At 39.1% G+C, this 24,252-nt stretch overlaps 1 pseudogene; it reads left to right on the top strand.

Annotated features, from left to right (window-relative positions):
• The first annotated feature begins 10,825 nt into the window (after window positions 1-10,825).
• LOC119231412 (lupus La protein-like) lies at window positions 10,826-12,023 on the top strand (annotated as a pseudogene).
• Window positions 12,024-24,252: the final 12,229 nt, after the last annotated feature.

Raw genomic sequence — 24,252 nt, 5'->3', positions numbered from 1 at the left:
GCTACCATCATTGGAAAAAATCCAAGCTCACTTACTGGGGGGTTGGAGATGACATGGAAAAGAGATGAGTCAACCAGTGGGACTTCCCTTAACAGGCCAACTGCCAGCCAAGCCAGCTGTTGCCCCCAGATAGTATGTGAGCCCAGCCAAGACTAGAGAACCATCCAGCTGATCTCTCTCTCTTTTTAGAGATTTATTTATTTATGCATACAAGAACTGGGGTACAAGCCAGAGGTGCAGGGGGTGAGAGGATTCACCAAAGATAGAGTAAGGAACAGAACAGGCAGACTGACTGAAATACACTGCTGAGGGGAGCATAGGCAAGATAGGAGAGGTCTGCTGCGCCATGTGGGTAGCTCCCTGACTGGCCAGGGATCCAACTTGTGCTGCAGAGGCTGTGGATAGCTGCACGGTGCTATGCTTAACCCCTTGTGCCACCAGGGAGGCCCCCATCCAGCTGATCTCAACCAAAAATGCCACCCTTAAGATTCATGAACAGGGCCTCCCCAGTGGCGCAGTGGGTTGAGCGCAGCACTGTGAAGCTGTCCACAGCCTCTGCAGTGCAGGTTCGATTCCCGGCCAGCCAGGGTGATACCCACATAGTACAGTAGACCCCTCCTGCCTTGCACACTACTACCCTCAGCAGTGTCTTTGGTCCGTCTGCCTGTTTTGCTCCCAACTCTGTCTCTGGTGAATCCTCTCACCCTCCCACACCTCTGGCCTGTACCCCAGTTCTTTTATAAATAAAAATAAATCTTAAAAAAAAAGATTCATGAACAATAATACCTGAGCACTATTTTAAGCCACTAAGTTTTGTTTTACAACTACATCTTACTAACACAACCTCACATACATTAGGGTTCCTACTGCTAAAAAACAAAAACAGAAATTAACAGGTATTGGCAAAAATGTGGATAAATTGGAACTTTGCATACTATTGTTACAGCCACTGTGGAAAGCAATATGGTTGTTGCTCAAAATATTAAAAATAGAATGACTACACAGGTTAGCAATTCCACTTTGGTATACACCCAAAAGAAGTGAAAGCAGGATTTAAAAGAAATATTTGTACATAGCAGCATTATTCACAATAGCGAAAAGGTGCAAGCAACCCAAGTCTCCACTGGCAGATGAATGGATAAACAAAATACAGTGTTCATGTAGACAATGGAATATTAATCAGTCTTTAAGAGGAAGGAAATTCTGACACATGCTACATCATGGATAAACCTTGGGGAATGGAGACAGAGGAAACTGTCCAGAGGCCAAGGCCATGGTTTTATTTTTTGAGTAGTGCAGTAACCCCATGTAACCTGACTGAAAGGGCTGATTCTAAGAAAAGGAACAGATCAGGAAATGACTAGAAATATTTGTTACATAGTTCTTGTGAACTAACATAGATGAGATTTATATTTAATGTTTCCTCCCAGAAAGCGCAGCTCTTAAAATTAAAGTCCAAATGAGTTCGACTCGGGCCTCCCCGGTGGCGCAGCGGTTGAGCGCTGGGTTGCGAAGCTGCCCGCGGCCTCTGCGGCGCCGGTTCGATCCCCGGCTGCTCCCCGGCCACCAGAGGAGGGTCCCACATGGCGTGCAGACCTCTCCTGCCGCCCGCTGCTCCCCTCAGCAGTGTACTTCGGTCCTTCTGCCTGCTCTGCTCCCCGCTCTGGCTCTGGTGAATTCTCTCACCCTCCCGCGCTTCTGACTGTACCCAGTGCATGTATAAACAAAACAAACAAACAAACCAGCAAACAAATAAATAAAGCATGCCTCTATAAAAAAAAAAAAAAAAAAAAATGAGTTCGACTCAAGGTGTTTTCAATGCAGCTAGATCTGACATTTCTCATCCCACACAGAAGAAAATGAATAGTGGAATCATCTTCATTCATAGAAACACCAATTTCCGGCACTCACTCTATTGGATGCCACCTTCTGATTACAACACACAGCCTCAACTCACAATCTGAGGAGAGGAGAAAATTCTATTTCCTGAAACACCTAAAGGGAAGAGAGAAAAATTCTCCTAGTACCTTATCTAACAAAGGAAAGGTCAGCTGTCTCCCAACACTTTGTAAGAAATGTTGGCTTCAATTATTAATTTCAATAATTCCTTAGCAGGTGATGTCTGCCAACTCTCCCATCCTGGCGCTCCAAACCTCCCTCTTAACCTCTTTGTATATACTCCAGTTACTGTGAATGGCTTACAGCCCCTTAGCCAGAGCACACCAGCCTATGTGCTCCCAATGAGCCCCATCCACCCTCCACAGCCAGAAATGGTCTGCGCTGCCCAATTACCTGGGGTGCCTTACAAATGTTACCTTTCTCTCAAGAATCATCACTTTGTAAAATTTAGAAAGTACTCCCCTTTGTATTTTGTTTGTTGACTCAACTGTCCTTTCTGCCTGGGAATCCTTTAATCTGTGACATTTCTACCCAATCTTTTCAGATTCGGATCTGAGCATCTGACTTCCTCCTGCATGAAGTCTTCTCACCTACTCCACCATTTGGTATATGTTAGGTACTTCCTTACCCTCTGAAATACCCTCTGGATCTAGTTTTCACATACACCATCTAATATTATATGCAGCCACTACTAAGTAGTTCACCCATTAGATCTTGATTTGATGACAAAGTGCTCGTAATTGCTATTCTACTCTTCAATGAAATTAGCACAAGTTTTGCAATAAGCTGCTATTAACCAAATCTGTCTCCGGCAAATCTCTTTTTCTTCAAGGCCCCTTTCAAGGTTTCACCATGGTGATATCCTCCCTGCCTTATAAAAGCTCTGGTGAGAGCACTCTACACATACTCCCTCATGACCCTACCTGCACTGTGGTCTGGCTCAGTGTGCCCATCTTCTCTGTCTCACTAGGCTGTACCTTCATTGGCACCAGAGCAAAATGTGACTTATATTTATATGTCTAACACGGACAATGCCTGAAACAGGCACCCTCCATTCCCTCAGTGAACATCTTTCTTCCCAAAAAGATGCACCATAATTCTAGATAAGTCACCCAGAAGTAAAGGTCTGTTGACATTTTTACTGCTTTTATAAACCTTTTTTTTAATGTTTTTAAGTTTCTTGCTCCATCCTCTAAACCAGTGCTTCTCAACCTTAGAATGCATCAGGGTCATTTGCACAGTTTGTTAAAACAGATTGCTGGGGCCTCTATGGGCAGGACTGGACAACCCGGAAAAAGAAAACGCCCCGGTACCCTCAAGAAGAGGAAACCCAGGTGGAGTCTGATGAGGACGACTTTGTTCTTGAAGCCCACATGGACCGGATGTCAAGAGTTTGCTTTGATCCTTTATGGAGTATTCCAACAAAGCAGCTAAAATTGCTGTTTAGTTATTCTGCCCTGTGATTTTATGCAAAAATAGGTAATACGGTTTAAAAGTAGATTTGGTTTGCAAGCTTTTGCTACGCTGTTGAAACAATTGAGATAAAGGTTGAGAGAACCTGTTTTTGTATAAGGTGAATCAATTTTAATATTTTTCCTGTGATTTGATACCTTTGCTGTTTTGCTTTGGCTAATGCCTCCAGATGGTTTTGTTTTGTTTTGTTGGGTTTTTTTTTTGGCTTGGACTGATAAACTATTTCCCAGGAATGGAGGACTTTTGCTTTCCACAATGGACAATAATACCTGGAGAGACTGGTTTGCTTTCCAATGGGAACCCTGAGAAAAATTTTCATCTGAGAGTGTACCCCAGCATCCATACATTTGATCTTCAACAACATGGAAATGGTGGCAAAAAGTGAAGCTAACTCCATACAGGCTTTGTGGATGCCACCCCCACTCCATCAAGACACCAGAAACTACAAATCCCAGGATTCCCAAAGGGAAGTGGCAAGAACTTAAGGGCGGAGTTAAGCAGCCATTTTCTCTGTTTGTGAATAAAAACCAGCCATGTTAATGAGGTCGGGCACACTTGGCTCCCTGCTCTTGGCCAGGCAGGTTTGGTCTCAGCGGGTCATTTGGGATTCCAGGTTGGTGGAATGGGTAGGACACATTTAAGAATTTATCTCCCTCTTTTCTCCCTGAGTTGTACATTTCTTCATTCCCCTTTCCTTGTAAATAAACTTTTTGTTAACCTTTAAAAAAATAAAAATAATATAAATAAAAAAAAATTTTAAAAAGACATAGTACAGGAAAAAGTACAAATGGCACCTAAAACATGAAAATATGTTCAGCCTCCTTCAGACAAATGTATTTATATCTGTCTCAGCAATCCAACTACCTCTGAGAATTTATTCCATAGGTACCCTTCTACCTTATGACTCTAAATATGCATATCACAGTATAGCACTGTTTGTATTAGCAAGAAATTAGTTATACCTGTTGAAGTGGTGGATACAAATATGGCAGATATTAAAAAGAATGAAAAATCTTCCGAGAGACTGAAATGAAAAGAACTGCCAGTTGCAGAACTATGCTATCTTTTTGTGTAAAACTAGGAAACTTAAAATATGTACTTTCTTTCCTTCCATTGTTATAAAGAAACTGAAATAAAAATATCACAATGTTAAAAAAAAAAAAAAAAAGATTGCTGGGTCATATGCCCAGACATTCTGATTCACAATCTGAAGCGGGCCCTAAGAGTTTGCATTCTAACAAGTTTTCAGATCATACTAATGCTACAAGTCCACAGATCATATTCAAAGCAGTCTTACACACTGCATGTCATTAGAAAACCCAAAATGATCTCTGCCAGATCCTTAATGAACAGTCATCTGACCCTGGACTGAATGCATAATCTTAAGGAGAAATGCACCATATAGTATATATATGTACAGGGTGAAAAAGAAAAAGCTCTCATTGTTTTGCACCAGCATTTTTATCAGTTTTTGTCACTGTTGTTTTTTTAAGATGACTCAAAGAGAGAAACAGTCAGTAAATACTATGAGAGACAGACCAGGTACAGAATTAAAGAGCACAGTCATTACTGGAGCCACACTTTCTGAAGTCAAATCCTGGCTCAGCTTAGTATCTGTGCTTCATTCTCTTCTATAAATTAGGAATAATGGTAAACCTCCTATGTATGGTTGCTGTGTAGCATCAAGAAACTGATATGTACAAAGTGCTTAGCACAGTGTCTGACACTTTTAAGTAATGCTCAAAAAGCATTAGCTTACATCACTATTAGTACTCTTAAACATTACTGTTTTCACACACACTGTCTAATTTAGTCTTCACTGCACTCTGTAAACAGCTTGTCTAAGGTGGGACAATTTTTAAAAAGCTGATGCTGGGATAGAAATCAAGGTTTGATTCCAAAATTCATGTTTCTCTTTCTAATCATTCACATATTTGAGGGTTTTTTAAAGGAATTTTTCCAAGTCCCAACCAATTGCCAAGATTCCTATCCCAATTCATTGGGAACCCAGAAATCTGCATTTTAAACTAAAATCTCAATTTATAAATACTTTATCTGATGTTCATGGTCTAGGGATCTTTCCCACACATTGTCTTAGAGGATAGATATTAGAATTAGTGAGAAGATTGTAGGACAGGGTTGTAGAAACTAAATACTACACAATTTTTTAAATTTCATTATTATGTTATTAATATTACATGTTATATATATTATTTTGTTATTATAGAAATAAGTCAAGCTAAATCAAAATCAGGGGAAAAAATGTGTTAGAACACAGATAAGAATTAAATTGCCCAGACTACACCTGAGGGGGTGGGGGGAAGCAAATATTGTTTAAAAATGAACAATGATGTAAAAAATAAAAAAGAATTAAATTGCTCTAGTTTATTCCAGTAAATGAAAGATAAAGTTCTCTCAAACCAACTGATTTTGCAAGGATGAAGAACTCAGTTTCTGGAGTCAGATATAATTAGTTTAGCTCCTATTATGTAATGATGAACAACTTATTTCATCTCTCTGAGCCTCAATTTGATCATTCTTAAATAAAAATGCCTACCTCGTAAGACTATTATAAATAGTAAATGAAATAATGCATGTAAAGTACTTGATACTGTGTTTGGAACAGAACATATACTCAGTATGTTTTGTGAGTATTCCTATTAATGCTAACAATCAGTTACAGAAGTTGCACCAAAAGGAAAGAAAGGAAGCAAGGGAGGAGTGAAGGGAGGGAAGGCAGGGAGGGAGGGAAAAGAAAGAAAAGAAAAAAGAGAAGGAGCTGAACTGGTTTTCTTTTTTTTCTTATTTAAGTGTATTTAGGAATTTTTGAGTTCTCACCATCATTGATAACAAACACATGTAAGTCTCAACATCATCAAATCTTTATAATACCTGTAGAAATGTGATGAGTGTGCGCACTAAATATTCCCTTCCTAAAAAGATTCCCTTCATGGTCCTCAGAATATACTGCAGAAACGGATGTGGGTACCTGCTCCGTAATTGCAGAGAAAAGAGAATCCTTCTCAGAATGCCTTTCCACTCACTATGGATTTCTTCTCACTGAAATCCTCTTCCTATGACCACTATCACAATTCATAAATACCCCATAAACCTTTGGGAAAAGCCTGCTACCCACCAGACTCCACTGTCCCCTGTCTTTGGGTACAGAGGAAAAAAACGTGAATAAAAGAACCCTTAAGCAAGAGAACTTACTACATCTATTTGGTTAACACTGCCTGCATGCAAATTCTGAGCCCAGGAGCGTGGTGTGTGCGTGTGTGTGTTACTATAGAAAACAAAAGTGTGAAGGTTAAAATTGATTCCAAATGCTTGAAAAGCATGAGCTGACGATTTTTAAATACTACACACTGCTGGCATGTCATCAAAGTGATCTGTCATGAAATATCCCATTGCAGGAAGAACAGAAATGTACTACTTCTCCAAAGACAAAGAATTGCTTTGTGAGATCACCCCATCTGTCAAGTGAGCTGGACTGCCCATTGGACACAAAAGACTCTGTTTACCCTAATATTCTAGAATTTTAAGTTCTTACTTGTTAATATTGAGAGAGAGAAGTATATATGGTACGCATATATATTTACACATGAAAATATATAAATTGTAATTGGCTCCATTCATATGACAGAATGCTATAGTACTATTTAAAACTCACCAAAACGCTCCCATTCTTAGCACAAAATGCCCTATTCTTAGCAGGAACCTCCTAGCAAATAGAAAAAGGAATTTATTCAAAAGTAAAAATCACCCGGAAGGAGCATTTTGGATTTTGTTAGGTTGAAACGCTAAGTTAAAATTCTGCAAGAGCTGCCATGAGGAACTTGAAAAATGTTATCCAGTTTTTGACTAAATGTCATATGCCATCTAATTTATTTACTTATATAACAAGTAGATTTTATTGTGATTTTTTTTTTTTTAAGGAAATGTCCCTCTTCTAAAAGCACAAACACATCTTAAACTGGAAGTGTCAGCGGGGCACTTTCCCAAAAGGCGCGCAGGCTGTCGATAAACCCCAGGTTGTCATTGCTTCCTAAAGGAGCTGCCGCGTCACCCGGGCCCACAAACCCAACCCCAACCTCAGTCTTCATTCAGTCTATCAAAGCAATTCTCTTTGCAACATGTGAAAGGGGCTGGGGAAGTGTTGGTGTTCCAGATTTCTCTTAGGGCTCCTGCCTGGTGGGGCTCGGACCTCTCCCGCACCCCGCGGCTGATACGCGCCAGAGAAGGGGATGCTTCTCCGTGCTTCTTCCCCTCTTCACTGTCTGCAATGATGGGGCATGAGTGGGGGACGGCACAAGGGTCCCCAGTGTGCAAGCTGTCCGTGGGCGCTTCTTTTCCTGGGCGCAGTGGCTGAAGGGCACGGTGGGAGCGCCAGGTCGGAGTCTGCCCAGTCACCTGCACTCCTGCGCGGGCAGGACAGGCATGCTGACCTGGGCTCGTTAAGGGCAGAAAGCTAGGAGCTCTTTGACTGGACGGATCGCGAGGTTGTTGTGCCTGAAGAACCCGAAACTGCCCGGTACAGTTCGTGGTTTCCAGAGCTGGTGGTTTCCAAGCTCCCAGAGCGTGGCTGCCTTTCCCGCGGTTTGCAATGTCCCGGCGGGTGCCCAGGTAGCAGGAGAGTCAAGCTGAGGCTGTTCCTACGGTCACGGCGCTTGCTGTCAGCGTGAGGGCTCACGAATCGCACCGTCAAGAAGCGCTTTCAACTCGCCCGGGTTCTGCGTGCTGCGGTCCATCATATCGTGGGACCTACGGTCCTCCTCACCCCAGCTAGCTCCCTCCTGGTGCAGTGAGTGTAAGAGGGGCTCCAAAATACTTCAAATAACTGCTTTATTTTTCAACTATCCCTGGAATAAATACAAAATAAATAAACTTATGTAGGGCTTGAGAGTGGGAGAGACTATTCTCAAAGCAAATGCTATTGTGCTTTTTCAATGATCTCTACCAAGCCTCTGACCTCTACAAATGCCTAAGCAATTGCTACCAGAGATTTTTTTTTCCCTGTGGAGAAAATGGAAGGAGAGAACCTAAAAAACAAATAAATGTTAGCTGTAGTTTCTCTTAGAAGATGACCAGCACAGAAATCTTTGTTTTCTGCACATTTTCCATAAGAGCGCTCATACCCTTCTGGCTCCCTTTCTCAGCAAACAAAACATTTGATCAAGGAGGCAAGAATGAACATTCGTTTCTTAGTGTGGGAAACCGGTTTTTCTTTATGAACAAGTGCACCACATCCTTGCCTGGGGGATGCTTAAATCTCTAATGTTTAATAAGAGTTACCCAGGGCTGAATTACATGCAAATAAAATAAGAACTCTGCATACACTCAGACTTAAAAAGGAAATGATAGGGGGAAAAAAAAACTATTATTGTTTTCCATATGGATTTGGGACTTCTTTCATTCCTGATTATCCACACTTTGTGTTTTCTAGAATATGTTTTGATACATGAGAGATATTTGCGAAATTTTATTAAATGTTAGCACTGAAAGGGACTCAAACAAGTCACTCATTTAGCTAAACTTCTCATCTTTGCAAACTTCCTTTCTTAGGGAACAGAGAATTTAAGAAATTGTGGATGAGAATGAAATTCAAAAAATATAAACAACCTTTGAAGATAAAGAAAGCAAGATACAAACATTCAGGCTGCCAAATTAAAATTCTCTAGGTAGCCCTGTTCCATGGAAAGGAATTAACCCAGGAGCCTAAGTCCCAATAAACCGTTGTGTTTAGAGTCCTTCCTCTTTCGTATTCCCATCTCCTGAGCACTGGCCCTACAGCTTTTTCTTAGGCCCATCTAGGAGAGTGGAGGACTAATGTAGTGGGATACCGTCCCTTAGTAGTCCCATATGCACAATGTCCACTTCAGCTAACCCTCTTAACTTGCAAGAGGTAGCGAGCTTTTCTTGAGTGTTAATAACATATGTGGCCCTGGTAATGAGAGCAGAACTGAGAAAGGGTAATGAAAAGCAATTTCAAATCAAAGCAAAAGCAGCCCTTTCACTCTCGAAAGGCTCAAACCAGGAAGTAGCCCCTGTTTGGAGGCAGGAGGAAAAATCAGGAAGAAAACACAAAAGGGAAAGCCTCTCTGATGGAGTTCTATTTATTTTTTACAAAGGTTAAAGGACTTCTTTTGAATGGGAACCTAGTATTTAAGCCCCTACCCCAAATAAGACATGATAGTCTCTGCAGACATGATCTAATCCTCCACTGTGTAATTAATATTCATTCAAAAGAGGGGGGATTTCTCTTAGAAGACTAATTCTTTAATATGTTTTAAACTTAGATGATTTTGGCAACTCTCCTGCCCACCTGTGACTACTCAGACACCTCTCTTTTTCCTTTCCCTTTTCCTAATAAAACTGCCCTTTTAAAATGTAAAAAAAATAAAATAAAATGAGATGATTTTGCTTTAGGTGAGAAGAATTAGAATGCATTAAAAATAATTGGTTTCAAGAAACTTTTTGTTTTCTTCTGCTAATATTTTAATATTTTTTTGCTCAGAAATTGGACTCCTTCTGCATAAGAGATCTTTGACTTTTGAGAAGCCGGTGTTTACCAGCTTTGGCACTACACAGTGAAGTCTTTTCTCAAATGAGACCAAGGTTTCTGAGCCTACAACACCTAGGTTTCCAGCAGACTGCCTGAATCTCTTTCCTTAAATCAAGTCAGCATGTTAAGGCCCAGCTTTTAAAGGTTTACTCCAGTAATTCATTATTGTACTACATTTAGAAGTGTAATTCATTTACTCACTTTTTTAAAATAACCAAGTGGGCTAATGGAGAGAGTGGAAATTAGTAAAATCTCCTGTGCGTCCCATCAGTTCTCTGCTAATCTATGCTTTATTTTTTTTATTATTATTTTTTTTAATAATAAATTTTATTTTTATATTCCCCATACAGTTGCAACCCCCCCTTTCTGATCCCAATCCCTCCCCTCCCGCCCCCACCCCCCAAAAGTGTCTCTGTTTCATAGTTTTTTGTTGATTCTGATTTTCACTTTCTTATAGTTATTCATTTTCCTGGTCCCTTATTTAAGTTCTCTAGATTCCTGCTATGAGTGAGACCATCCGGTATTTTTCTTTTTCTTTTTGGCTTATTTCGCTGAGCATGATCCCTTCCAGCGCCATCCATGTTGCTGCAAATTGCATGTGCTTATCTTTTTTGAATGCTGAGTAATATTCCATGGTGTATATGTACGACATCTTCTTGATCCAGTCATCTATTTTTGGGCATTTGGGTTGTTTCCAAAGCTTAGCTATTGTAAACAGTGCTGCTATAAACATAGGGGTGCAGGTGTTCTTTGGAATTGATGTTTAATCTATGCTTTAAAAAAAAAAAAAAAGTAAGAAGACGCTGGGAAGTGGAATTGTTGCTGTTGCTGTTGCTTTAGTGATCCCGGTGGCAGGGCCCCAGGGCACTGAGACCTGAGACCATTTCAATGGCTTAAAATGGTGATAATAAAAATACTGCTACTGCCCTAGAGGCCAAAATCTGTCAACAAATTGAGTATTATTTTGGTGATTCCAGTTTGCCATGCGACAAATTTTTTAAGGAACAGGTCAAACTGATGAAGGCTGATTTGGAGATGATAAAATTCAACAAGTTAAACCATCTAACAACAGACAATATAGTAGTAGAAGCACTGACCAAAAAAAGGAAATAAGTGAAGATAAAACAAAAATCAGAAGATCCCTAAGCAAACCCCTCCCTAAAGTGACTAATGAGTATAAAAAATGATGCAGAAACAGATCTGCTTATATTAAAGGTTTCCTATCTGGTAACCCTGATGACATAAAAGAACGGTTAGCAGATACAGGTCAGGTACTAATTATTCGCATGAGAACATTGCACAAAGCATCTGGGGATCAATATTTGCTGTGTGTGATAGCACTGAATCTGCCAAGAAGTTTGTTGAATTCCCTGGCCACAAGTACAAAGATAGGGACCTGCTGATACTTTGCTAGGAAGGTTGGTTGGCCAAAAAAAAAAAAAAAAAAAAGAAGAAGAAGAAAGCAAACTGGAAACCAAATCACAAGCCAAACAAAAGCAAAGAAAAATCAAACAGCTGAAATGAAATCTATTGGAGAAAAAAATTGAATGTTTGTTGAAATATTCCAGGGACTTAGATGATCAGACCTATAGAGAAGATTTTTGCACATGCTTTTTTCAAATCATGGTAAAATAAAATGGATAGATTTTGTCAGAGGAGCAACATAAAGAATAATTTTATTTAAAGAAAAAGCTAAGGAAGCAAAGGATAGAGGCAAAGATGCAAACAATGGTAACCTACAATTAAGGAACAAAAAGTGACATGGGAGCATTAAAAGGAAATGTGGAAAAGAAGCATTGAAAATAATCATAGGAGATCAACAAGAGTTCATAAACAAATGGAACTCAAAAGGCTGCCCATCTAAATGGAAATAAAGCTGCCCAAACTGGCTACTAACATACAATTTCAGGGCAAGAAAAGTAGATTTGATGTGAATGATGAGCATAATGAAAATGGTGCAGCTGGACCAGTAAAAAGAACAAGAGAAGAACTAGGCAAAGGCAGACCTGTATCAAAACAACAAAAAATGGTGCTAGAGATGAGTAAGTTTAGCAAACAGATTTTTTTAATTCATTTTAATATTTAGGTTTTAGGCTGCTTTTGTCTTTGAAGACTTTTAAAAAGAAAATTGAATCGGGTACACTTCAATGCCCATCTCTGAGAAAGGGAAAAAAATCTTTTGCTGCTTAACTTGTCTTTTTTGTTGTTATCTAAATGGGAGTCCTGTTTGTGTTATTTCAAATAAATGAAGATCAGGGCCTCCCTGGTGGCACAAGGGGTTAAGCACCGCACTATGAAGCAATCCGCAGCCTCTGCAGCACGAGCTTGATCCCCAGCCAGCCAGAGAGAGGCCCAAAGACACAGCAGACCTCTCCTGTCTCGCCCACTGCTTCCCTCAGCAGTGTGTTTCGGTCAGTCTGCCTGTTCTGTTCCCCACTCTGTCTCTGGTGAGTCCTCTCACCTCCTGCATCTATGGTCTGTACCCCAGCTCTTGTATGCAAAATAAATGAATCTTTCAAATAATTGAAGATCAAAAGAGAGTTTCTTCCCCCACTGAATTGTAATATGAGAAATGTATTACTACAAACCAATAAAATATACTCTATCTTAAAAGAAAAATGATAAAAAATAAGAACAACAAAGCTTCATCTAAGTACCCCAAAAGGTTACATCTTAGGGCAGAAACATTTAAAGCAGGAGCATTTATCAATCATGAGAATCATATACAAAGTTTCCAGAAAGTTCAAAATTAATAATGATCTATTTGCAAAACCAACCTCTCTTTTGAGCACCACAGTCAGAAGTGGTACATTTCTGATTTAGTTAATAAGAGTCCAATTATATTTGAAATGTAGATTAATTCTCCTAAAAGCATTAATCCATTTGGCAAGGACACCTCAATAGTAATGCAGTCTCTTTATTGCTTCCATAGTAAGATTATGCCCCCGTAATCGTAATCAGCTTATTGATATAAATACCTCTTCCATTCAGTTAATTCAAATAGAACATTTCATCGGTACTTTGAGCTGATGGGATGGCAAATAATTTTTAGACTAAAAGTTGAAGTGGATTGATTAGAAGCAATTTTTTCTGTTTTGCACAATAAAAAGATGAACTACATGGTTCACCAAACCAATTTGCAGAGCAACCTCTCCTCTCTAATTGCTGCCAGACTAATGTAGCAGAAGCCGAGGCCTAGGAAGTAGAGAAATCCATTTACCCAGCCATGACATTTAAGGAGCAAACACAAGTACTGGATTTTTCCATTACCCTTCATTTCAGCCCTGCTATGTTCCACCTGTGACCCTTATGTGACGAGGGCAATGTGCTTTCATACAATTTGGTAACTATAATAAAGGTCCACTTCAAAATGTTTGAGAGCAGAGACTAAAAACATTTTTTAGAAAAGCATAATTAAGTCCATAGCCCAATCTCACTAATTCCTGCTAATGTATTGGAAAATCAAATTATTTGATAAACAACCTTATAATGCACATTGTACCTGGCCAAGGGGAGGGAATAGCATATTTCCTCTATCACAGATAACACAGTGTTTATCACCAGCTTTGTATAGTGCTTTTACTCTATAGAAGACTTTATATCAGCAACAAGAAACAGGCAAGTCCCAAAAAATAACCTGTTGTGTATTTCACCAAAAAGAAATGGAGACGCACCTTCAAATAGATTTCACATTGAAACACAAGGCAAAGAAAAATGGAAGAACTCTGTACCTTACTTTTTCATGACTCTACTAAAACATTTTGATCTCAGCCATTTTCTTCAAATAAATTATCATCAAACTTACACAGAGAATTTCCCGGGGATTTGTCTTTCTGGGCCATGGTCACTATACTTCCTGATGCAGGATCAGTACCTGGAATGGAGAAGACACCCATAAATGTTTGCTGAATGAAGGGTGAATGTCTATAGGGTCCTTGAATGTGGAGGGTAGGGAGAAGACCAAAGTAATATATATATAATTTTTTTAATAGAGGCATGTTTTATTTATTTGTTTGTTTGTTTGTTTATACAAGCACTGGGTACAGTCAGAAGCACGGGAGGGTGAGAGAATTCACCAGAGCCAGAGTGGGGAGCAGAGCAGGCAGAAGGACCGAAGTACACTGCTGAGGGGAGCAGCGGGCGGCAGGAGAGGTCTGCGCGCCATGTGGGACCCTCCTCCGGTGGCCAGGGAGCAGCCGGGGATCGAACTGGCGCCGCAGAGGCCGCGGGCATCTTCGCAACCCAGCACTCAACCGCTGCGCCACCGGGGAGGCCCCAAAGTGATATTTTTTAATGGAGCAAAGTAAATCAGTTTTATTATGTTTTCTTTTTCCCCCAAAGGTTTACTTGTGACCTCCAAAAAAAAAGAAATAATAAAAGAGAATTTGGAATTTTTACCTCTGATTGAAGTTTCTTCAGTTAATTCATCAATATCACACTTGAAATCAAAGCATTCTTTTCAGGGTTGAATTCAGAAGCTGATTCTACAAAAAGTCAGCCTCAAGTATAACCTCTACTGCTTCAAGCAATTCTGTGCAGTACCTCAAAAAATAAAGGACAGTCCTTGCAGGATATGTTATCTGAAAACTTAAATGCTTTACCCTTTTCTTTATTTTTGCTGTTTACTTAAATTGCTTCGGTAAAAGATTTATCTGTTAGAACTCTTCCTACTACAAATTTAATAACCTAGATATCAAAGCCATCAAGTTCGAGGTTAGAGAGGAAAACACCAACCTTGATTCTTAATGACAGCTGTCCACCCAAACTTGCTTAAATATCAACAGTATCCTTGATGATTCAAAAGCAATTAGGTGTGCCAATCTCAAACTGAAAACAATTTTAAAATAACACAAGCATTAAGTCCCTGCTTCTTGACAAAGTAGTGATTTGTTCTGACATGATTTAGACACTGTGCATGATTTCTGCAAAGTAATTTCCATAAGGCAGGGGGACATAAGCTTAGGAAGATTCATATTACTGTAGCTTCCATTTTTTTCCTCCCCCATTAAAAAGTAAAACTGCATATAATTGACTCAGCTTTCAGTTTCTACCAAAACTTCACCACTGTAGGAAGCGTTGATATTACCAGCTATATGCTAAAAGTTAATATTTATTGGTCCTTGCTTCTGACTGTATTGATGTGGAATAGTGGAGAAGGGTAGGTAAAGAATTTATAGTGAGGAATTTTCCTCTGGGAGAGTACACTTAAATGGAGATTATGCTAAAGGTCAGAGATAGGGTCAAATACCAGTGAGACACCAGCAACTGTAATAGGGGAGAATGAGCAATAGCTAAACCCAGAATGAATTGGGAAGACAATGTCAAGGTTATTATCACCTGAACAGCTGTGCCTATGCGGTAGGGTGGGTTATAAGGTCCACCAAGTGGTCCATTCCATCCTAGAGCTCAGGGACAGCCCATGCCTGATTGAAGATCTGTATTTGAGGGAGCTCATTTAACACAGATAATACAAGGTAAGGAATGCAATGGCAAACAGGAAGGTGTGACTTTGGCTGAGGTGTTCCACAGACAGACCTTTCAGTCAAACTAAGACTATGTGGATGTAAAAGTAGCTCACGACTTTACACTTGTCTGGAATCAACATGTCTGGGCAATCATCAAAAGTTTGAGATTCTACATGTTTTCTCAAAACTGTAAGAAGAATACAACCCCTTTCTCAGATGGGATAATTTGACATTAACAAAATCCACTTTATTCACATTCAATGTAGACAATACTTCATGCTCTGACATACACTTTTTTTAAGATTTATGCATACAAGAACTGGGGTTTAGGCCAGAAGTGGGGGGGGGGCAAGGGAGGTGAGAGGATTCACCAGAGACAGAGTGGGGAGCAGAACAGGTAAGATCGACTGAAATACACTACTAAAGGGAGCAACTGGTGAGACTGGAGAGGTCTGCTGTGCCATGTGGGTCAGCTTCTTGGCCAGGGATCTAAGTCATGCCACAGCGACTGGCAGTAGCTTTACAGCACTGAGAATTTAACCCCTGTGCTACCAGGGCGGCCCATGGGATCCACTTTTTAAATGCCCTGTTGCTTTTTCTAAAAAGTAGTCATAGATATATAGCTTATCTTCATCAACAAAATCCGAAGCAGCAGGGTAAAGGTGTTAGAAGCATAGGCATCAGAGCCAGACAAGCTGGGTCCGAGTGATGCTTCTGTGCATACTAGCTATGTAACTTTGGGTAAGGCAATCAACCTCTCTGAACGTCATATGTAAACTAAGAACAAGTAGTTTGAGGATTAAATAAGATAAACTATGTTAGTATTTAGCACAGTACTGAACACTGTGGGTGATCCAGGAATGACTACTACTGTTGTTATTAGCAGGCAAAAAAGTGCTACACTGGACAGAGAACTTAAACCTTACATTTGGGCCTCAAAAGGTCTAGTGTTTCCAGTGTGAGCCACAGCTACGATTCTACCTCAAAAGTTTTTTGGACTACATTTAGCAAGATATAAATAAATAATTGAGTAAATGTTAAATTTTCTGATTCTGAACATATTTTATTTCCTTTTGGCTTCTGCCCATGTTCCAACTATTTCTAAATTGCCTCTCCTGGGCCTCCCTAGTGGCACAGTGGGTCAAGCGCAGCGCAGTGAAGCTGTCCGCAGCCTCTGCAGCGCGGGTTCAATTCCCGGCCAGCCAGGGAGATTCCCACATGGCGCAGCAGACCTCTTCTGTCGCACCCGAGGCTCCCCGCAGCAGTGTATTTCAGTCAATCTGCCTGTTCTGCTCCCTGCTCTGCCTCTGGTGAATCCTCTCACCCCCCGCCCCCGCCGGCACCTCTGGCCTGTACCCCAGCTCTTGTATAAAAATAAATAAATCTTTAAATAAATAAATAAATAAAAATAAATTTCCTCTCCTTAGAAGCAGTTTGATATATGTACTCTAGAGAAGAATTTAATAAATTGTTTTAACTTTTTTTGTTAAATAGTTAAAATAAATATTTAAATGAAAGTTCAAATCAAATATAATTAGTAAAATATGCTTCTGAGGGAAAAATTATCTCAGGTATTTCAATGCCAGCCATTTTCATTTTATTACTTTGGTTGATGCCTTCACCAGTTTATTGAAAAATAACTGCATGTTTAGCAGTGTATACATTCAGGAATTAAAATGAGTTTATTGTCCTTTCAAATGAGACAATGCCTGTCCCTTCAGGGAAAAGTTATTCCACCTCAAATACTCATTACTACTTTAATTTGGGTCTTTTTTTCCTCATGAGTTATAAAATTCATAAGTGCTGGTTCTATCAAAATGTGAGGTTTTGTCAGAGTAAGATGCTATATGTCTGGTGAAGTAAAATTTGTATGGGGAAAAAAGATCAGAAATAGAGAGAAAAGGGACAAGTAGAAAGAGAAATAGAAGGTGACAAATGATGGTTAGTCCTGACCATGGCTACAGCTAGAACAGGCAGCAAGCTACTGCCAGGCACACTTTAACAGGTAGCTGTCCTGGCTACTAAACAATGCTTAATAATATCTAGGAGGGAACATCAACATAAAATCCTTCCCAGACATCCAGATTGCAGGAAAGGGTTATTTCTTGAATGAGCCCTGAGATTCTAAGTTTAGGGAGAGTTCTCTGTTAATTATCCTAGATGTTGAATGTGTATTATGATTCCAGACTCTGAGTTTCATTCTCTTTGACTTTGACCTTGGTTCTTGGCTTTGTTGGTGTCCACCTTGGGAAAAAATGAACAGAGCTTGCTAGAGCTACAAAAGTGAGAGTATTAATAGTTGGAGTAAGAGAGTGAAGGGAAAAGTAATTTGGATACACTGTACACCAGCATTCAGAGACAAAGCTCTAGGTATGATTTTATCATCACACAATATTTTAATAAGTTTAGAAAAAAAGCTGTTTCAAGATCAGCACTATGGAAACACACCGAACTCTTCTCAGCGATGTGTCATACAGGTAGAGAGGACATCTATTTTTAAATGTTCGGCCACATAAATTAGTGTGGGTCCCAGACTAATTTTGAAAGAAAATTAGACTGGAACTAAATAATTAGAATACAAGTGGAGAAAACATTTTAATAAAATTCCATAATTTGACTCACTGTTCCTTGAGCCATTAGTACTCACTCTCATTAGCTACATGATTACCAAATGGTTGGTGAGTATCAGCTAATAATCTGAACATTTGTGGGGCCTTTTTACCTATGCAAAAGCTGATTATATTTATTAGAACTACTTTCATCCACCTTCCCCAATTTGAAGTGTTCATTCATCCTGTATGTCATTTCCTACATTTAAAAGTATTATTTTTATATTAGTACACATATCAAAAATAACAATACCATACATTTGTATGGTGTACTTCACAGAGGACTTTCACATCTACATTATGAAGCTTCAATTTTAAAATAAATATTTCATTGTAAATCACCAGAAAATAATGACTATGTAAATTCTCTTGGTATCATTTTTACGAAATAATGCTTTCTGATAATGATTTTTTTAAGATTTATTTATTTATGCATACAAGAGCTGGGGTACAGGTCAGAGATGCAGGGGTGAGAGGATTCACCAGAGACAGAGTGGGGAACAGAACAGGCAGACTGACTGAAATACACTGTTAAGGGGAGCAGTGGGCGATTCAGGAGAGGTCTGCTATGCCATGTGGGTTGCTCCCTGGTGGGTCAGGGATTGAGCTTGTGCTCCAGCGGCTGTGTATTGCTTCATAGTGAGGTGCTTAACCCCTTGCACAACCAGGGAGGCCCATGATAATGATGGTTTTTTAGGATAATGATGAGGTTGTTTTTTAAAAAATGCACCATAAACAAAGCCTTACCAACACTACTCACAATATAAATTTAAAGGACAATGACTTTTTCAATTTCATAGGAAAGAGTGGTTAATATTAAAGAAGACAGTGAATGAAACAGACCAAGGCAGCGGAGACTGTAAATTCTACACTTTAGATTTATTAACAAATTTAAATATTTTGATAAATACTTATTAGTTCTCTGGAAATTATTAGTTCAATGGAATCAACTTGCCTTGAAATTATTAAGAGATATTTAATTGAGCCAACTTGAACTAAGAGAACAAAGTTAAAACACTTCGCATTTAAAATAACTTGATGTTTTATAGCTTGAAAAAGAGGAAAATCATTTTAACCCTATTTGCCTGGTCAATAAAAGCTTCCTAAATAGATGAGACCAATTGGGAAAATCTGATTCAGCCCCTACTGCTGTTACCATATTTATTACCTTTGCAAACACTTAAAAGCTATACCAAATATACTAATCTCCCTAAGTGTGTACAAATGTTAAATTTTCATTTCTTTATAATTTTCATTTTCTTTGTAGGTGAAATAATCATTATATTCATGTTTAGGTTTCATATTTTAATTGTTTTTAAGATATATTTATTTATGTATACAATAGCTGGGGCACAGGCCAGAGATGCAGGGGATGAGAGGATTCACCAGAGACAGAGTGGGTTACAGAACAGGCAGACGGACTGAAATACACTGCTGAGGGGAGCAGCGGGCGAGACAGGAGAGGTCTGCTGTGCAATGTGGGTTGCTCCCTGGTGGGCTAAGGATCAAACTCATGCTGCAGAGGCTTTGTATTGCCTCAAAGTGCAGTGCTTCACCCATTGCACCATCAGGGAGGCCCATATTTTAATTTTTAAAATGGTAATATGTTCACATGGCTCAAGAATCAATTAAACTATCAGAGAAAAGGACAAGAATTTACTAAAGAATTAGCCTGTTTCACACTCACTATACATTTTTATGCAGAAGAAAACTAAATGGGAATATTTGTGAGCCTATGATAAGGCAGATTTTCTTAAACCAACAGTACAAAAACCGAAAAATTGGCAGATTTGTCTCATAAAAAAGAAAACCCAAAATAACAAAAAAAATATCATAAACAAAGTTTAAATGCAAATGAGAAGCAGGAAGAAAATATTTCTAACCTATAAAGCAAAATATTAACATGACAATACAATATACAAAATTTAGCAATGGCCAATAAATATAAATATCTGAAAAATGCTCAACCTCATGCTCAATCACAAAATGTACATTAAAACCAATGGGTTCTTTCATTCTTTCTCTCACTCTCTTTCTTTCATTCTCATCCTTTCTTTCATTCATTTTTTCTCTCATTCTTCCTAAAAAAGAAAAAAAACAAATGGATAACTTTTTTTACTCATCAGATTTATTTTTTGAAATTTTAATGTTTAAATTATTCAACAATCCCTCTTCTACATCTTAGAGAAATGCCTCCCAAAATGTTTGAAGTGGAATGAAGAATTTTGTTATACTATCATTTATAACAACAAAAAGCTGGAGACAATGTAAGTGCCCATAGAGAAAAGAATAGTTAAATAAACTCTAATATACCAATATAATGGAATATTACATAGCAATTTTTTAGGTAGATCTATATATACTCCACGGGGAATCCTCCAAATATATACTGAGTGAAAAAAGTAAGTCACAGCATAAGATATGCAGCATGATCCCATTTATATATATATATTCATATGTGATTTTTAAATGAATATTTATATTTCTGCAAGGATATACATCAACCTGACAGATGAGGCTTTTTTACCAAGAAGAAAGTAAAATGGTAATACAGAAGGAAATGTTAAAGGGGAACATTTTCCTTATATAATCTGTATTCTTTGAATTTTTATAGAAATATATACTGTATTAGTTATAAAATAAGAATTATGATGGAATTTTTTAGGAGTACAAATTAATAGCTTAACTTTTGGGTTCTGGTTCTGCATGTAAGGAGCTTGGAAGTCACCACTCCATTCTAACAAGTAAAGGTGGAGCAGAATGAAAAATTAACAACCTTCTGGGATCCCTAAGAAATCAGATCCACATAAAGAAAGGAAGATCATTGAAGAAGGAATAGTGAAGGTAAAATAAAAACATATTTTTCTTATTTTTAGTCTAACAGATAATAGTTTGCTTAAAATAAGAACAGCAAAGCATAGTTAATTTTCTGTTGACTGCAATTTGCTGTTTAGCAAAAGACAAGAGAATGAGAATACATGCCATAGTCTGGGAGAAAATATTTATTAAAAGACAATTATTGGGGCCTCCCTGGTGGCGCAAGGAGTTAAGACACAACCTATGAAGCAATCTGCAGCCTTTGCAGCACAAGCTAGATTCCGGGCCAGGGAGCTACCCACATGGTACAGCAGACCTCTGCTGACTCGCCCGTTGCTCCCCTCAGCAGTGTATTTCAGCAATCTGCCTGTTCCCCCACTCTATCTCTGGTGAATCCTTTCACCCTCCCACACTTCTGGCCTGTACCCCAGTTCTTGTATGTATAAATAAATAAATATTAAAAAAAAACCACAACTATTAAAGGACTGCTATCAAACATTAAAAAACAGGGCCTCCCCAGTGGCGCAGTGGTTGAGCGCTAGGTTGCAAAGCTGCCCACAGCCTCTGCGGCGCCGGTTCAATCCCCGGCTGCTCCCTGGTCCCGCATGGCACGCAGACCTCTCCTGCCGCCCGCTGCTCCCCTCAGCAGTGTACTTCGGTCCTTCTGCCTGCTATGCTCCCCACTCTGGCTCTGGTGAATTCTCTCACCCTCACGTGCCTCTGACTGTACCCAGTGCTTGTATATAAATAAATAAATAAATAAATCTTTTTAAAAAAAATTAAAAAACAGAACATTTAATCAATAAGGAAATCAACAACCTAATTTTAAAATGGCCCAAAGACCTTAATAGACACTGTACCAAAGAATATATACAGATAACAAAAAAGAGTATGAAAAATATGTTCCACATCATAGCTCTTTGGGAAGCGCAATGTAAAACAACAATGAGAGACCACTACATATATATGAGAATGGATAAATCCAGAACACTGACACCATTAAATTCTGGCAACAATGAGAGCACAGGGACCCTCATTCATTGCTGGTAGGAATACAAAATGGTATAGTCATTTTGGAAGACAGGTTAACAAATTTCACAAAACTAAACATACTTTTACCATATGATCTCATAATCATGCTTCTTAGTATTTATCCAGAGAAGATGAAAACTTCTATCCACAAAAAAACCTGCAGGTGGAGGTGTACAGAGGCTTTATTCATAATTGTCAAAACTTAGAAGCTACCATATGTCTTTCAGTAGGTAAGTGACTAAATAAACTGTGGTCACCTGAACAACAAAATATTACTCACCACTAAAAACAAATGAGAGACTAAGCACTCAACTGTTGGTGCCTCCCAGCAGACCAGTGTCTCAGCCTAGGCCTTGCAGGACCTTGCTCTACATCAGGGAACCTCAGCAACCATTCCGGTAAACACTCTTGAATCCAGCACCACCTGCTCCTTGAGAGCAGACATAGGCCTGAGTAATAACATTGCAGGGCCTAGCTATTCATTACAGGCCTATATCCACACTAGGAAGGGTATCCTATTCAGCGTTAAGCCACAGTGGGCCTGCTTCTATGTCAGGAATCCTCAGCAACCCTCTGCCCTCCTACCTTACAGAACAGGCCCTGTGCCACTGCTCCTGGGCAAGGCAAAGTCAACATTACTTTAATACCAAAACCAAAGAAAGACTGCACACACAAAAAGAAAACTACAGACCTAATGAACACTGATGGTAAAATCCTCAATAAGGGCCTCCCCTGGTGGCGCAGTGGTTCAGTGCTGGGCTGCGAAGCTGCCCGCAGCCTCTGCAGCGCCGGTTCAATCCCTGGCCTCTAGCGAGGGTCCCACATGGCGCACAGAGCTCTCCTGCAGCGCCCACTGCTCCCCTCAGCAGTGTACTTCATCAGTCTGCCTGTTCTGTTCCCCACTCTGGCTCTGGTGAATTCTCTCACCCTCCCACGCTTTTGACTGTACCCAGTGCTTGTATAAATAAATAAACCTAAAAAAAAAAAAAATTTAAAAAAAATCCTCAATAAAATCTTAGTAAACTAAATCCAACAATGCATCAGAAAAGATTGTATACCATGACCAAGTTGGATTTATTCCAGGGACACAAAAATGTTTCAACATCCAAGAATCAGTTAACATAATTTACCATATCTACAAAGAGAAAAAGAAAAACCTTACGGTCATATCAGTAGATGCTGAGAAATCATTTGATAAAGTTCAACATCCTTTTATGATGAAGTTGAAAAAGTTGACATAAAAGGAGCATATCTTAACATAATAAAAGCCATATATGACAGCTCACATCATTCTCCATTGAGAAAAACTGGAAACTGGAAGCATTAAGATCTGGAACAAGAGAAGTATGTCCACTCTCACCACTGCTTTTTAATATAATACTGGCAGTCCTAGCAGAGCAACTAGGCAAGAGAAAGACATAAAAGGAACCAAATCGGGAAACAAGATGTAAAACTATCATTATTTACAGATGATATAATATAGAGAGAACCTTAAAAAATTCACGGAAAAAATAATTAAAACAATAAACCAGTTCAATAAAATAGCAGGTTACAAAATCAATACACAAAAATCAGTAGCCTTCGTGCATGCATACAATCAGTCTAAAGAGGAATTCTGCCTTTCTAGTGCAGAGAGAGGGAAAACCAAAGAAAGTTCACACTGCAGTGGGCCTCCCTGGTGGCGCAAGGGGTTAAGCACCACACTATGAAGCAAACCGCAGCCTCTGCAGCATGAATTTGATCCCTGGCCAGGGAGAGACCAACATGGCAGGGCAGACCTCTCCTATCTTGCCCGCTGCTCCCCTCAGCAGTGTGCTTCAGTCAGTCTGCCTTTTCTGTTCCCCACTCTGTCTCTGGTGAATCTTCTCACCCTCTCGTCTCTGGCCTGTACATCAGCTCTTGTATGCATAAATAAATAAATCTTTAAAAAAAAAAAAAGAAAGTTCATACTGCAATGCATTTTAAAAAGAGAAATACAGAGTGGTATCCAGGAGAAATCAGATATGGGAGATTGACCGTACTCATAAACAGGGTCGATTTTTCTGTGTAGACTTGTACATTTATGGAGAGAATGTCATGCTGATGTCAATCTTTATTAAACCACTGATCAATTCTTTGCAGAAGCACATTTCTAAAAAATATTATTTCTATTGTTCACTTCTGCCTTACTCTAGTAAGACTATTTGCACACTGAGTGAGAGAAATAAAAGAACAGCTGAGTGAGAGAAATAAAAGAACATCTCTTAAACATGAACCCTAGTAGGCACCCATTTTACTAAAAAGAAGTCAGTTTTTAGTTTTACAAGAGAGAAAACCCATTTAAAAGGAAATTATTAAGAATGCCTATTTAAATGCAAATCTAATTACAGCATTTACATGGGTCAATTAAAGT

Source organism: Talpa occidentalis, unplaced genomic scaffold (genome assembly GCF_014898055.3).
Source record: "Talpa occidentalis isolate TD23 unplaced genomic scaffold, MPIMG_talOcc4v2.1 talOcc4.7, whole genome shotgun sequence".
Lineage (NCBI taxonomy): Eukaryota > Metazoa > Chordata > Mammalia > Eulipotyphla > Talpidae > Talpa > Talpa occidentalis.
This window is presented reverse-complemented; position numbering and strand designations above follow the sequence as displayed.